The sequence below is a fragment of the Cydia splendana genome, chromosome 21, assembly GCF_910591565.1.
Source record: "Cydia splendana chromosome 21, ilCydSple1.2, whole genome shotgun sequence".
Classification (NCBI taxonomy): Eukaryota; Metazoa; Arthropoda; class Insecta; order Lepidoptera; family Tortricidae; genus Cydia; species Cydia splendana.
In genome coordinates, this window is record NC_085980.1 from 7,643,593 (window position 1) to 7,658,678 (window position 15,086).

The following is a 15,086-nucleotide window of genomic DNA, read 5'->3' on the forward strand; positions in this document are numbered from 1 at the left end:
CATATGATAAAGACTAGACTATGAAATCAAGTGCTTCGAGTTACCATTATCAGAAATTCAATGAAAATCAAGAACGTAAACACATGCCTGGCAAGGAAGCTCCCGGAAGCTTTCCTTCACCGCTAAAATGTAAGTTTTATATTGATAAATGAGCTTAATATTACGTAATAGGCATATGGCCAGTTACAGCATGTAGGTAATGATTTTATCATACTTATCCAAATAAAAGGATTAGGTACCCCTTCATGTGAGTGAGTTAAATAAGAAAGTAAACAATTATACTCCTTAACTTTTGAGTATGTATACAGCAGTGTTTTTCAAACTTTTTCATGACGCGATCTTAGTATGAACAAAATGTTTCGCTTATGTTTTGTTTTAAGCAGAGCAGAGGCTTCGCGACCCCCTAGGGGGTCAGAGGGTCGCGACCCACCTGGTCTATAGGAAAGACGTGAACACCGTTTTGTGTTTGAGAAGAAGCATTCACCCGCCAGGGTGTAAGGACTATTGAGAGTTGATGGGATCTGAAATGAACTAGGTTATTGGGTGAAAGCGATGGACTAAGTACTGAGCTATGGGATAATAAACCGGACGCCTGCCTAATAAAACGGTATGCAATTTTATTTCCGGCAGACGGTGACTCGCCCTCACAAGATAAGCCCCCACAAAAAGCGACATCTAGGATGGCTCAAGGGCAACATCGGTGTGAGCAGCTCAGGCCGCGTAGCCAACATGCCAATCGCTTACGCTCCGTACGATCGAAACGCAACTGTCACTGTCGGAATAATAAGGAAGAGTGATAGAGAGACACAAAGCGTTTCGTTGTCGAAGCGATAGCGATTGACACCTTGACACAGGGCGGACACGCCATACATCAAAAATCATTTGTGATTATATGTGTGCGCGGCATGTCTTTACACGCGTCATTGTGTATGTGTGGGTAAGTCGCTTTACTGAGAGGACGCCAGAAGTCCGCCAGATTCATGTCGTGGCCAGTCGCGGGGCGAGGTAATGCGAGTCGGGGCGGGGCGGTGCGTGGCCGTTCTGTATGATAATAGGTACTATCATAGATTTATAAGGCATAGATTGAGGGTTCGTACATACCAAGTGAAGCCATTTCAAGTGCAACGTCACGTCGCACTCGTGTCACCGTATTCGAACGGCCCTGGCAGTTCTCAAGGTCAAATCGGTTTGTGTACACCTCCCGTTTGAAAATCAAAAACACAGGAAAGATCGTTGTTTGTGCAGTGAATGTGTGTCACAACGCATCATATCATAAAAACAAACAGACTGACATTACATTTCACGCGTAAGTATCGAGTTTAATGTGATATTTTTACGTAATCGTAAATACAAAAATCCAAAGTTTCGTCAGCCGCCATTTCTTATAAATGTTGCCAGTGTAGTGAATATTTATTCCTCAAAATGAAACATAACATTTACATTCTAAAATGAATACGCTTAGTTGAAGTTCCTTGTATAATTGTATAAAAATTATTTAAATTATATATTTTTAAATATTTAATTATTTTATTTCAATTTATGTATTATTTTTATTATTGATATGCACATTTTAAATAAAAAACCGGTCAAGTGCGAGTCGAACTCGCATCCCAAGGGTTCCGTACTGCACACATTTTCGAACGAGCGAGCAAAGCGAAGTTCATAAGTACATTCAATTTTTCCACACACGGCAGGCTATCTTTAATTTTGTTCTTAGTTCGCAAATTGCTGGCATCTCACTCTGTCACTCTAATTACGGTTTCATTAGAGTAAAAGAGAAATCCCCGCAATTTGCGAACTTCGGTGTTCGCGGTAGACCCTCTGATATACGGCAGTTCAGCCTTCTCATTTAGCCACTCGTACTTAAACCAATTATTTGTTCTGTTTGAGCACTAACCTCCTAAAGCTCATCCTTCGACCTTGCGTGGAGGCGCACCTCTCTTGGATGCTTCAGGCCTTCGGCCCAACGCAGAGCTCGGCCTTCGACCTTCGCACTAGCTGTCCACACCACGTTTCACGTAAATCAATTGCGGTTGTGGCCCTGATAGAGCTTATCCGCAATTCTTATTCTTAAGTCCGGCTCACACTAAATTGCAGACTTCTTATACGTTTTTCCAGTAATCTATAGGTATCGGGCCCAATCGCTTAACAAAAGATAGAACAAAATCGACGATCTCCTTTGCAGGAAGCATGCACATGTCGGAGGCTCCGGGCCTTCGACCTTCGTATTCAGACACTTGTACTATAATTGTTCTGCGTTTGAACACTAACCTCCCGCAACTCGGCCTTCGGCCGTGCGTTTGAAAAAGCTACTGGGGGATGCTTCGGGCCTTCGGCCTTCGCAAAAGCTGTCCACACCGAGTTTCACGTAAACCATTACGGCTCGCGGCTGTGTCCCTAAAACAGCCCAACCGCGTTTTTTTTTCTTAAGTCCGACTCACGCTTGACTCTAGATTTCTAATAGGTTTTCCTATCATCTAGAGGCAAAGAACTATTATGTGTATTTTTTTCAAAATTTTTGACCCAGTAGTATCGGAGTTAAGGGGGGGAATGGTCATGTTTTGATTATTTTCTTAAATAACTTCTAAACTATTTCATATAAAATTATAAAAAAAATATATTTGAGATCCTCACAATAAGCCCTTTCATTTAATATGTAACACGATATGGTTTGCAAAACTTTGTTTTTTAATTTTCTCATATTTCCTTCCTTCCATAAGAGCCTCCTATGCTTAAAATTCATTTGTTTTTATTACATGTCCGTCTTTGGGTCACAGACTTCCATATGTGTACCAAATTTCAACTTAATTGGTCCAGTAGTTTTGGAGCAAATAGGCTGTGACAGACGGACAGACGGACAGACAGACGCACGAGTGATCCTATAAGGGTTCCGTTTTTTCGTTTTGAGTTACGGAACCCTAAAAATAGTAAAAATGTATCAGTTTTTTTATTGAAAACTACAGAAATGCAAAAAATCCTTAAAAGGAACATAAAAAGCATTTGCTACAAAATCAAATCTACACACTTACAAATTATTAATATCCAAGTGTTAAGGATGTGGTTGAAATAGCCCACTTTAAGGGAAATATCTATATACTGGGCAGTGGCCACACGTTTTTGTATATATGTGTGTGTTGCTGAGCGTAAACGGTAAAACACGAGCCTCGCACGCACACATCGATCGTGTTTCGGCTTCACTTTTGACAGGTTAGCCGTATGGGGACTATCTGTCTATGCGTTATTAGTTTAAGGGTACTATTACTTATTCTGTGACCTTGGCTAGGCCGGCTGGGGTGTCGAGAGGTGTGCGCCGCTTTCTACCCAGTGGTTGTTAAGAGTCACTGTGCCAACTCGCGTCTTATGCAGATACATTTTATTATTAAGGTGTTCTTAGCACCAAGTCCCATGTGGAGTAACCCTTAACGTTCCATTTATCCCGGGATTCCCGGGGCTCACCAAAACATCCCTAATTGGCTTGCCCGAGACTGCTGGCACAAATGTTTTAATCCCTGCAGGCGTAATACATACTCGTGTATCTTATATATTTACTTACCACGTCTGCACCTTGAGAATAACAACATGTAAGATTTGTTTTGTTTCAGTGATGTATTTCTGAAGAAAAATACCTACTGATTTATTAAAACCATTTGGTAAAAATATGTCTACTAGCTATGCATTACATTTGACTACATTAGTAAGTTACTTCTATTGGGTTCAAAAAATGTTAAATAGGATGACGACCGGTCTGGCCTAGTGGGTAGTGACCCTGCCTATGAAGCCGATGGTCCCGGGTTCGAATCCCGGTAAGGGCATTTATTTGTGTGATGACACAGATATTTGTTCCTGAGTCATGGTTGTTTTCTATGTATGTAAGTATTTATATATTATATATATATCGTTGTCTAAGTACCCACAACACAAGCCTTCTTGAGCTTACCGTAGGGCTTAGTCAATTCGTGTAAAAATGTCCTATAATATTTATTTATTTATAGCTAGAGGGGTTTTCAAGCATTCATAATTCGCCCCCCGTAAATGATGACTCACGTTAGAGCGGGCCGTGTCCGGGCCGGAGCTTTCGGGGCTTACTTTTCTGTGAAATGACAGATGATCACGTGATACTTTCCATAAAAAAACTATGCGCCGGAAGCTCCGGCCCGGTCTATCGTGAGTCATCCTTTAAGTGTGACCCCCGAGCCCGAAGAAATGGTCTATAAACCTCTGACGTTATTCAGTCCGTCCAACGCGTGGCCATACCTCCATCCCTAAGCTTCTTTGCCATGCCGCCAGTGATTATGAGCTTTTCCAGGCTAAGTACACATTGGGAGTACACAGTATCCCTTTAGGAACACAAAACCTAAAATTAGTATTGACTCTCAACGTATTTACCCAATATACATACCTAAAATATACTTTTGTACTTATCTTGAAAAAGCAAATATTGGCTGGACCGAAATAGCCTTTGGACCCAAGTTCAGTAATGAAAATTAAACAATATGTTCACGTATTGATATTGTTTGCGACCTTGTTGACTTACTTCATTAATAAAATTCTGTTCTAACCCAAAGGGTTTCTTATGGCCGCAGGCAAATTAATAAAGGGTTTTGCCTCAATAAAATTAAGACGTAATTTAGTCATTCTGGGAAACGTGAAATGACCCTAGATAATTTCGGCTGAAAATAACTAAATAAATGTGTCCTCTTTATTGTCTAAATACCTAAGTCCGTAATTTGCGTTTATGGCTTTAGGACAAAAAAAGTACGACTAGACAAATTATCTTTTTATTGGGGAAAGAATTAATGGCAAAAATACCCTCAAATTCTTTTTTATTAAAGGAAATACTCCATAAAGCATATTAAAACCATAATTAAACAGGGACCTGTGTAGGTACAAAGGTGTTTTACATGGTGAATCCTATTAAGCGGGTTTTACTGTGAAGGACAATCTAAAAGCTCGACTAACATGTAAACATAATATGTTTATGTTTATCGCTATATTATAGCGATAAACATAAAAGATAGACACAACAACCTGTCAGATGAAGCCTAAATTCTAAGCGCTATTTTTTCCGCCCAATTAAATCAAATCCATTTTTGTAATTGAGGATGTTTTTGTTTTTTGCGCATGTAGTAGGAATTTCCGATTAAATTATATATGGCCCGACCCGACCAATGAAACACAGTGAAAGATTTGTCTGACAACATAAACTAATTTAAAGCAACTAGGTAATATACTTAATATTGCTGTTTTATACCTACAAATTTAAATTATGCACTTACACTAGGTAGTGTCCAGCTGTGAATTCTTTCGTTAAAAATATCATTATCATCTTCCTCGCGTTATAATGGCTTTGCGCTGTTTCGTTAAAGATAATTATATGACGGAGGGGCACGGCAGCATGGGTGTTGTACAGGATGGCGGGTGGGCGTAGTATCTCGATGTATTACTTCCCAGCTAACTCAGTACGCTACCAGTGCATGAAATAAACTTTCGGACTTGTTAACCATACTAGTGCCTACTAAAATATCTAGTCGCTATTGGGATGTATTTGGATTGCAACTCAAATAAAAGGATCGCATAAAATCGTCCGTCTTTATTCAAATCGAGCTAGGCCGGCTCCAACCGTACACCTCTGACCCGAGAAGATTTAATTCCTTCTCAATTGGAGAAGGGTATCCCAATATGGGACCGGCAACAAACTCGGCGGGACACATCTTTTCAAAACAACACTTCTTCTCTTTATTTTACAAAGGTAAGCTTCTAATCACACGTAAGAAATCAAAATAACACTTGGAATAAAAGACTTAGCTCAATGGTTAAAGAACGTTCGAATCTATAAGCTTTCAGAATAATCCTTCAGGTATAAGCCTTCAGGAACGTGGCGAATTAGGCACGAGGTTGGCTAACGTCTGATCTCTAGCGCGGCTCGATCAATTCTGCTCGCGGAGCCTCCCCGCTCCAGCCTTTAAGTCAAGTAGGCAAACCTGCTCGACCGGTCTACCAACATAACGACAAAAATGCCAACTCGTACCTAACTTCACCCAAGTTACACTACTTGACGTTCCAAAGCCTTCTACCTGTCATCTTAGTTCAACAATACGCCAATAGAGGGCGTTACGAGTACTCTTTACGCAACTTTATGAATTTCGTTACAACCAAGTAATACGTAGCTCAACATTGCTAATCGATTTTATACAGGCGTCAAACTATGAAACTGTAACGCTGCAATACATCCTTCTGGAGTCACGCTCCGACATATATATTTACATTAAAATTGTATTTCCATATACAAGTATCACACGATCATACGACTTTTTGGCTCAGGACGGGGCAAGGGTCGTGTTATTATTTATTCTTTACATTAGCGCCGGCGAGCAAACAGAGGCAGCCATGTTAAAATGCGATAAGAGTATCGGCTTAGCTTTTATTTACTTTGATTATAATTCACCCCGAAAAGGGTTTTGGTCGCTAATCTGAAATATAATTGTGGAATATTATATAACGTAAACAACATGGTGAGATAAAATTTATAACAAAAGACTGAGACTGGTTCAAACCAAACTATATACATATATATACTTATCTTTTAATCGAATTCCAAAAAAGGTTTATGTGCTCAGTTTTTTCTGCGCCTAACTGAACTTCAGCGGCACTCAAATTATACACTCGAATTTAATTCAGTTTTTTATATTTCCCAACCCATACCCACATTTTTAATTTAATGATATTACTGGCCCTCTTATTTTTTTAGTAAGTACTCGCCCTCTATTATACTCGTACGAGTCTACACAATAAACGAAACCTAAACGGAATCTAATCAATTGTTTAACTAATACTTATGATATGATCATTATAAAAGAAAAGTGTTTACAACATAGACTAGGAATCCTCTAGACCGAGTTTAGAGAAATTATTTCATGCAACCGATGATGCCAAAAATGCGGGGGTGCGCGGGACGAGGTGAGCGAAATCCCGTGCCGTGATTGGTCCGTTCAAAGACACGGACGTCACACAAAGACACTTTCGACTCGAACATGGAGTAAAATTACCGTATGCGTGGCAGCGACTATGCTCAGTCTGGAGGATGTTTTGTCTGTGGTTTACAACATAATTTTGCCTTTATAATTTAGCATAGCTCTAGCTTAACTATATTTAATAGTACATTACGATACAAATGCGGAAAGTAGGAAATTTGCAAATTTAAAATTAAAATTCCCTTCGGTCGTGTTTTAATTTATCGCCACTCACTCGTTCAGAATTACCGTTTCGTGCGTGTACCGTAAAAAGGGGTGAGTAGGGTCAACACTGAAATTCAAACCTCGATAACATTTCATTTTTACATATGAAAACTGAATGGTGTATATAATAAGTGTTCCGGACGTTTGTATTTTAGTTTTTATTTTATTTTGGGTAGTTCCATTTCATAACTTTGACGATAAAGAGAACCACCTCACCCCGTAGTGCCTCGTATTTGGGGTGAGAGGGGTTTTCATACAAAGGTGATTTTGGAAGAGTGTTGGATCGATTTTTTTTATTATGCGTATTACTATAGCTCTATTTTAAATTGGAATACATTATTATATTTGTAGCAGTAGCCTTAAAATCCCTTCTCACCCCCCTCTCAAACCTTCTCTCCCCATTCATAACCCACCTCTCCCCGCGAAACCTACTCACAGTACTTACCCCGTTTTACGGTATTATATGTACAACGTTTTACAGTACATATGGCCCTTAAAATTTTCGACATACTGTAACGTAGTACATTTTTCTAAATTTATATTAAGTATTATTGAGATGATTCATAATTAAAAGAAAAATACTTTTTCTTATTGCAACGTTTTTAACAGTGTCCGAAACAAACTATATTAATTGCATTTATTTGCATAATCTGTTGTATTCAGATGCACCTCTAGATGCTTATCTGTTGTCGGGGTTGTCATACGAGTAAAAATAAATAAAACTTGAGATATTTATATTGTCACTCCAGGAAAACTTTGTATGATTTAGGTATGTTTTTTCAGGTAAATAATAATTTTGATATAAAACAAAACATAGAAATTACAGACTTACAAAGTGGCTCTGGAATGAGACAATATTAGATTTAATGATAAAAATATATTTCTTAGGCTCAGGAGTGAAATTGTCTAAACAATTCAGATAGAATTTTCGAAGGATTTGTGTCTTCAAGGGACTGCCACCCTACTTTTGTTAGGCCCTCAGGGACCTCCATATTGGAGGAGTTCATTCGAGAATGATTTGCACATTTGATTTGGGAACCCCTCTGGGGACACTCGCTCGCAAGAGCACAATTCATGGGAAGACCACACTTTCGACATGGTGGTCCGAAAGATGGAAACAGCTTGAGTCCTTCGGAAGCTCCACTGAGTGAGTACTAATTAAATTTCGTGGTGATCAACTCCACAATGGCGCGAAACGTTGTGGGTTTGTTCTTAACCAGGGTTTGGTTCTTTGCAGAGTGACTCCTGCTCGAGGGAAGGGAGCGCTCCGCCAGAAGTCTTAGCAGCTTCCAGTGCGGTGAGCTAAATTTACAATTGTTTCGTTTCTTCTCTAGCGGCCATAAAGGGCATCGGCTAATATAACCTTTTCTCGGTTTACAGGAGCCGGGAATTTAGATTAAATTTAAATTAAATTTAAATTAAATTTATTTCATCATTTCAAAAGCTTGGAAGTCAATTTATGAATATTGTTTGGGAGACCTCCTGGATCGAGGAATTAAGCATCCCATCTGCCTCTGCCACGTCGTCTTGGTACCACGTGCGCGGCCCCTGAGCTCTACATCTCCGCTCAGCTTCTAGCCTTCTCGGGGAAACCAGCCTGACACCCGCAGCGTCTGAGGAAGGTTTTCATCCTGAGGTCGGTCCTTTCCATGTTTTAATTTTGTAGGGCATCAGCACCAGCTGTAAAGTGTAGAGTGAATTTAAAACTATGAGCAACCATTAAAGTAGCATAAAGACTTTTGAAAATCCTGGTACATCGAATTTAGAGTTACGATAATTTAGTTCTTAAATAAGTAGAATTCTGTGTGAAGCTTTATTCTGGACCTATTAAGCGGCCCCGCCGTCCACTGAGCTAAGTTCTACCATTAGGTGTCGTCAAATCAAGTTAGAGGTTCACACAGAGGTCATAAGTTTAGATTAAGCCACTAACATTGCATAGGCAAGATTTTAGTAATAAATAAAGTTCCTTAAATATAAATTTGTTCGCTTTTTATCTCCCAAAATAGGTTCCTCCAGCAAGCAATTTTTGACACCACATTTTTACTAATTAAGTTAATTTTATTTTCTGTGCTAACGTGCTATGCTTTATTGAACAAGCCGGAGCTTTGCAATCTTATTTACCTTTTAAAATAGCACGTTTCAATACGCACGTATAGTGCTAGTTACAGGACTAGGGCGGTAAATTAGCACAATAATATGTACGAGTATATTTCTAGCTACCATTTTAAGAGAAAATCGCTTTTACAACATAATCTTACATTTATCATTTCATTCGGCTTCCACTGGGTCTAGACCGAGTTTAAGGTGGCAACTGACGAGCCTTCCAACAGTCCAAATAGCGTGGCTGCAATCCAAAATCGGTCCGTGAATGCCAAAAACGTACAATGTTTAATATTAGGATGCCGTCCATTTGGATGAATCCATTGTAACGGCATCCATTTGGAAGGCTCGTCAGTGGCCTGCTTTAGAGCAATTATTTCATGCAACCGATGATGCCAAAAATGCGGGGGTGCGCGGGACGAGGTGAGCGAGATCCCGTGCTGTGATTGGTCCGTTCAAACGACGAACGAGTTCAGGGACGTCACACAAAGACACTTTCGACTCGAACATGGAGTAAATTTACCGTATGCGTGGCAGAGGGGGTAGCGCGACTATTTATGCTCAGTCTGAAGGATGTTTTGTCTGTGCTGGGTCTCAAGACACCCATTGTGTTTCCATGTTCATGTAAATCTCTCAATACGGTGACTGCTTACCATCAGGCGGGCCGTATGCTTGTTTGCCACCGATGTGGTGTAAAAAAATACAAATGTTGAATTTTTATAACGGTTGGTATTTTTGGCTATGTCGTAAACCACACGCTATAAGAATTAATGTTTATAGGGAGGAAATAAAATGCGGCTGACACTTGGAGGAGATAATGTTGAGGGTAGAAATAAATTGTTTATGACACTATAAAAAAGTGCACTTACGTAATGATTTGAAAATCATGCTGGGGTGTCCCTCGGTGTGATTTCAAATCATTAAATCTGATTAAATCGTGAATGTGAGCCGAATGGGGTCTTGGCGCTAGTTTTCGACCACTGAACGAGGCTAGGTAGGTTTATATTATATTTATATAAAGAGGACCAAATTTTATTTTTTTATTTTATTAGTATGCTGAGCTGATGGTATTAGTTTGTGTAAAAAAAAAGCTGTAAGTAAATTGAAGTATCTACAATGCAAACTTATTTTTTATACAAATAGTGTTGTGTATTGGTAGGTATATAATGTAGTGTTTACATTTTGTAGACCTAAATTCGACTTAATGTACAATAAATGTTCTTTATCCAAAGTCCATTAGGCGCGTGTGGGTTGAGCACTTACGATGGTTCTTTGTTGCCGAATAATGCAATTATGTAGTACCTATTGAATGTTAGTAAGTAGCAGTACATATTATCTTAGTGAAAGAGAATACTAAGCGTAGTTCTTGAATCTGTTTTGTTTCAGGTTTTTTATTTAACAAAGGTTTATAAGGAACATCTCTTGATTTAGTTTACCAATGTTGTTTGGATGAAGTCGCTTTTTAGCGAATTGAGGTAACTATTTCTGTTTTTATAAGTATGTCCAGAAAACTACTTACTCATATGGCCATTTTCTCCGTCGCCGTCGATAAAAAAATGGCATTTTTAACCCAAAATTAGATAACAATGTTTTTTCCCGAATCCAATTTCCAACAAAAATGTTGTTCTGGAGTTTTATTGAACAGATAACGTTTCAGAATTAATTGGAGTAGATAGGTACACAAATATTGTAACTCAACCGACAAAAAACAAACAATTACATTTGTCAGCTGTCGGAAAATATAGGACATAAATAATACCCGACAGAATCACGGCATATTTTTCATGATCAAATTGGAACTCGAAAACTGATCCATTATTCCATCGAATAATAGCTCTCCAACAAAATATGAGGCAAAAATCGCCGCTCTTTACAAAATAAATCTTTTATTAATATGGGACTTAGGGAAAATAAAATCGTCAAAATGTATACCATATTTTTACAGTGTAGCAAAACCCCTTTTCATTTCAAATTTTCTTTGGATTCATCTGAAATATGAAAGACATGAAAGATGTTTTCCCCGCACGTGACGGATAGTCACTTATTGAAAATGGCGTCTATTTTAAGAATAGTCTTGTCTGTTAAGCCCTTTACACTAAAGGCTGTATAGCTTCATGTCTTTTACTTAGGTCTTTTGTCAGTTTCGCACTACTTGCAATGAGGTTCTTGCGACGAGGAATGGTTTTGAATGTTACAAATTTCACTTGAGATACAACATATTTTCACTTAGCCCGGCGTATTCAGCACTACGGCCCTCTGTAGTGTTGAATGGGGGCGTGATAAAACGGTTCCGTCACTTTCTGTCCCGCGGAGTTAAAAAGTGAAAGTTATTTTATCACGTGGATAAAGCGATCCATAATACGCCTGCAGACGTTTTATAGACACAGACAGATATAGACGAAGATGAAATTAATTAGAATCCTAAGTTTATTTATCTACATAAAAGTAGCTATGTATAGCCTTATAAGGTAGAGGTAGAATAATTAAGATGTTCCCTCAAAATATCTCCCTCGCTTTGCGCAGTAAAAATACGAGAACGTGAGGTGATAAAATTAAATGTCGCCGCAGAGAAAGACATGGTATTCTCATTCGGTTAGCGAGCGTTTGTTAAGTCAGCGTCATGGGTTCCTACCTAAAAAGTGGATGGTACTTTCACTTGATTGCCAAGCTACGTTTATGTAACCTTATCGAGCAAAACAGGTCATAGGAGTAGGCCTAGCCCATGACAAATGAAAATGAAAATGAAATTTTCATTTCATTGACTTTCGCAACAGTATCTCGCGCCGTAGACTACCCGTCTTTTTCTAACTATCTTAATCAAAGAGGGAAGTAGTCTATTTCGTCGCGAGATATTGTCGCGCCAATCATGTGCTAGCCCGGCAGAGCATCAAACCAGAGAGCTGTGGTTCACTTACACAAGTTACCATATCAACATGTTGCTTTTTGTCACGTTATCACTGTTGCCGAATAACGTCGTTAATAAAATAATCAAAATGAAATCGACCAATTTTTTACGTATTAATGGTATCAGTGGTCGTTCTTGTCTACGTGACAGCGTGATAAAACGGTGTCCGTCACTTTAGTCGCGGTGTGTTAAAAAGTGACAGTTATTTTGTCACGTGGATAAAGCCATCCATAATACGCCTGCAGAAGTGGAATCATGGTCGCATTTTTTCCACCTGTCAGGTCAAGCGTCACTTTCGCACTTAGATATTTGTTAGAACGTGACATGGTGACAAATGATAAAGAGCCGACCATCTTAGCCCTACAGGTTTGTTTTGAGGATCGTCTGGCAATCACACTTTACTGACGAAACGCTCCTAACAAAATGGACGTACATCGTGACGTCATTCTTAGAAGCCGTTTCGATGTATGGAAAACAAGGAAATTGTAATTTTATCGGTGAAGTATTGCGTTTAATAAGTATATTGTTGCTTTACAATATTTTATTAGTATATGAGGGACGGAGGGTCATTATAAACGCCATATTTTCACAGAAATTTAACATCAATGATGACGTTGCCTCACTTTGCAAATGCCATGCAGTTAGCTTGGTCCGCCTGTATTCACCCTTGCTTTGCATGCAAATGGAATTACCCTTGGAAGGTGACATGTAGTAAATTATAACGGTGACGGTGAGCACAATTTAATAGCGAATATAAACACATTTAGTGGATGGAAATAAATATAAATTATTTCAGCAACTCAAGTTCACAAAGTGATTTTGTCTTGATGTATGAAAAGATGTATGCTCGACCTAGGTTTTATGTCTGTTTTGAATAATAATTTTAAAAGGAAGTAATGAGGTTGTCTAGATGAGATTGCTTTTAAGCGATAATACCGCCTGCTGTTAACCTCTAATTGTGTTACTTTTTTTTCTTTAGAGGTATGCAATAAATATTGCATTGTATTATTTGAAATAAAACGATTGAAACGGATTATATCGCGTATATATACCGTTTCAATAGTTTTATTACACGACTGCCCAAACAAAAAGAGTGTATTGTTTTCAGCGTTCATGTTTGTATGTATGTGAGTTTCTTTATTCCACCTTAACTTCTGAATGCCTTATCCGATTTAGACGTATGATACATCATTAGAATCCTTACGTCATCCCGGGTAACATAGGGTATGTGACGTCATTATAAAAACAATATGGCGGACTTAATACGCCATATTACGCAACCTTTAGAAAAAAATATCGTGCAAACCTATCGAGTAGGGTATCAAAATGAAGGGCTGAAAGCCGATTGATACTATATATGCAACATGTGGGTTTAAGTTTCATTTTGAGAAAGTAAGAATTGACAAAATATGTTAAGAGAAGCTAATCTCATAAAACCAAATATTATTATTGAATGGGATACTTATTAAAATAAAAGGAAAGGGTTTGACCGCTGATCATAAAAAAATATAATTACTTATATTATATTAGGTAGGTACATACTACTCATAGTTTTTAAAACATGTTTGTAATTGCGCTTATGGAATCGAAAAGTTTAAAATATAACTTCTATTTATTAATCGATACGATACAGAGTCCGTCTAAGCTAACTCTGCACCGACTTTGGCAGAACAAATCGTGAAAGTATCATTATAACCGTATGGTTTGATTTAATTTTAACATTATTTTATGATGATGATGACATTTTTTTTAAGGTCGAAGGGTGAGCTCCACACTCGGTATGCACTCGGTCCAAAGCCAGGCGCCAAAGACGCCCCCACACTAAAAGGGTCAGGCGTAGCCCGACGTACGTGACACGCTATACGCTTACCAAAGCCGGGCGCCTTCGGCGCCCTCATACTCAAAGCATCGGCCGTAGCCCGACATACGTGGCGCGTTGAACGCGTTCCAAAGCCGGGCGCCTTCGGCGCCCTCATACTAAAAGGTTTTGGCGTAGCCCGATGTACGTGGCGCGCTGCACGCAGTCCAAAGCCAGGCACCTTCAAATCTCTCATATTAAAAGTATTGGGTGTAGCGTGACACGCTGTATGATTACCAAAGCCGGCCTCATACTCAAAGCGTCGGGCGTAGCCCGACGTACGTTGCGCGCTGTACGTGTTCCAAAGCCGGGCGCCTTCGGCGCCCTCATACTAAAAGAGTCGGGCGTAGCCCGACGTACGTGGCGCGCTGCGCGCGGTCCAAAGCCAGGCGACTTCTACTTTCTCATACTAAAAGTGTCGGGCGCCGAAGGCGCCCTCTTACTCAAAGCGTCGGGCGTGTACGAGGCGCGTTGTACGCGTTCTAAAGCCGGGCGCCTTCGGCGCCCTAATGGTAAAAGAGTCGGATGTAGCTCGACGTACGTGGCGCGCTGCACTCGGTCCAAAGCCAGGCCCTTCGACTCTCTCATACTAAGTGTCAGGCGTAGGCCCACATACGTGACACGCTGTACCCTTACCAAGACGCCTTCAGTGCCCTCTTGCTCAAAGCGTCGGGCGTAGTCCGTCGTACGTGACACGCTGTACGCATACCAAAGCCGGGCGCCCTCACACTTAAAGGTTCTGGCGTAGCCCGATGTACGTGGCGCGCTGCAAGCGGTCCAAAACCAGGCGCCTTCGACTCTCTCATATTAAAAGTATCGGGCGTAGCGTGACACGCTGTATGATTACCAAAGCCGGCCTCATACTCAAAGCGTCGGGCGTAGCCCGACGTACGTGACGCGCTGCACGCGGTCCAAAGCCAGTCCCCTCAACATTCTCATACTAAAAGTGTCGGGCGTAACCCGACGTACGTGACACGTTGTACGCTTA